Source organism: Hyla sarda, chromosome 1 (genome assembly GCF_029499605.1).
Source record: "Hyla sarda isolate aHylSar1 chromosome 1, aHylSar1.hap1, whole genome shotgun sequence".
Classification (NCBI taxonomy): domain Eukaryota; kingdom Metazoa; phylum Chordata; class Amphibia; order Anura; family Hylidae; genus Hyla; species Hyla sarda.
The window spans coordinates 395,745,693-395,747,840 of NC_079189.1; the positions used below are offsets into that span (position 1 = coordinate 395,745,693).

The window sequence follows — 2,148 nt, forward strand, 5'->3', positions numbered from 1 at the left end:
TATATCACAGACTGAAGACTCCTGAATGACACATGCTGGGAGTTGTAGTCCCTTTTGTGTGTGTATGACAGTGTATCCCAACCAAGGCTTATTATATTAGTGTGCTGTGTATAAGGGGGCTGACCCGGGAAAATAGTAGGGTGGGTAAAGGGCGGAACAAAAAAAAAAGGAGCCGCCCCAAACCAGCAAGGCATGTGGCATGCTGGGATTTGTAGTTTTCAACACAGCAAGAAACAGGAAATGGAAGCAAAGATAGGAAAACAAAGTGGGGGATAAAAAGACAACAAAGAACGGAAATAGAGTAGGCTAAACAACAAGAATAGAAATTAAACAAAACAAATAGGGTAACGGAAAAACACGTTGACCACCGGAGTACCCCTTTAATGCACAAGGTGATGAAGCCAGCTTCAAAATCGTCCATTTAATATATGGTGTCCAGATAGTGGACGAATCCGATATTAAACTGATAAGAACACCTAATACACTTGATCTTGGCCAAATGCTGCAAAGCTATAATGTCCCGGAAGGTGATAGGTCTCACAATTAACTGAGGAACATGGGACCAGCATTGTTAAGGAAACATTCAATTTTCCTTTTCACCACTAGAAGGTGCCCGAATGCAACTCCAGCATAGGGCTGCAATATATGTATAAGCAACAGAAGGGCGCCCAAGGACCATTTAAAAAAAATAAAAATAAAGGACAGGGCGGGAAGAAAGAGACCATGAGCAGCGCAAGAAAGTTGGCGCGCTACAAGAAGCCACGCCTATTAAAAGCCTGGGGGGGGGGGGGGGGGGAGTTGCAGCACGGTCAGGCGTTGCTCTCGGCTGTGATCACCAGGCCAGGGGGGGCTAAGACTGACCCCCCCGCCCAAAGCGGGACCTGCCCCCGGAGAAAGAATACGGGCAGCGGAAGTGCAGAGATAGGGCCTGCCGCATACAGCCACAGGTGTGCTGGTTGCAGCGGCCGGAATGACCTTAAATGAAGTGGAGGCCACCATAGGGACAGATGGCAGCCACAAGGAACAAAGCAGTCCTGCAGATGGAAGGAGCGGCATGGCATGGCAACTGCAGGGAGGTAGCAGCTTCCCAAGAGGCCATGAAGAGGTGGGCCACCCAGGGAAGCCATCCAAAGAGAGGGCCATACTTACCTCTATGGACTTGGCTATACTCACCGTAAAGTTTTCAGCCAGCTCATGGCCTTGCTGCATCAAGCCTGGCATAGGGGCGAGGCGAGCAGGGGCAAGTGAAGGCCGTTGGCGATAAGGGGACAATGGCACAGATAGGTTAGTACTGTGCCCTTTTGTCGCATGTGGGTATACCAGAGGAGGCTTAGGCGCCATGGATGGTATTCCTGTCTCCCATGAACCTGTAGAAAATAAAAAAGGCAATAAATTCTAACTAAACATGTATCTGAAAAATAAAGAAAAGACCAGGTCTGGAGAGCTCCAAAGCTATGTCTTTTTCCTGCTGACTCCAAGCTAAAGCTTAGCTTAATGCTAGTGGGCGGGTATATCCTGCCAGGGAATAGATGACTATTTTGTTTACTTAGTGTCAGCCTCCTAGTGGCAGAGCTTATACCCATGGCCTGTGTCCCCTAATGAGGCGACAGAGAAATGTTTTATTACGTGTAACCCTAGAACATTGTTTAGCTGTTTTGAGAACGCAATTGTTCTTCCAAGGTTTTTATTATATATAATTATACATTATAACTACACTCTTGTGAGGGGAAAAAAACTGTTGCAAAACAATCTGTTCATCTCCTTTATACATACAGTACAATACATGAATCCAGAATCCTTTTTTTATTCTGATGGAGCTCAAGCTGAACGATAAATTATCACCCTGCCACTTTAGTAATCTGCTGTTCGGCAGAGATGTAGAACATGTGTGTAAATAATGTACAGAGCGGGAAGCCTTAACTCCGTACATGTACATGTGTACACACATGTACACTGGGTTACTGCAGCACAGCTCCCATTTACTTCAATGGGGCCTGTCCTGTGCAAACAATTTATCCTGGAAAATCTGCACATAAATGTGTGCAATGCTTTAGACCTAAATAATAATAATAATAATGCGACTTGACAAACAGCCACGATTAAAAATTATTACTGTTTTGTGTATAAAACAATCATATAAACTACTTA

At 45.2% G+C, this 2,148-nt stretch overlaps 1 non-coding gene across 1 annotated transcript; it reads right to left on the reverse strand.

Moving 5' to 3' along the window:
* Positions 1-321: 321 nt before the first annotated feature.
* Positions 322-514, reverse strand: LOC130344855 (U2 spliceosomal RNA). The gene has a single exon (XR_008883674.1). It is a non-coding gene; the product is annotated as a U2 spliceosomal RNA (small nuclear RNA).
* Positions 515-2,148: the final 1,634 nt, after the last annotated feature.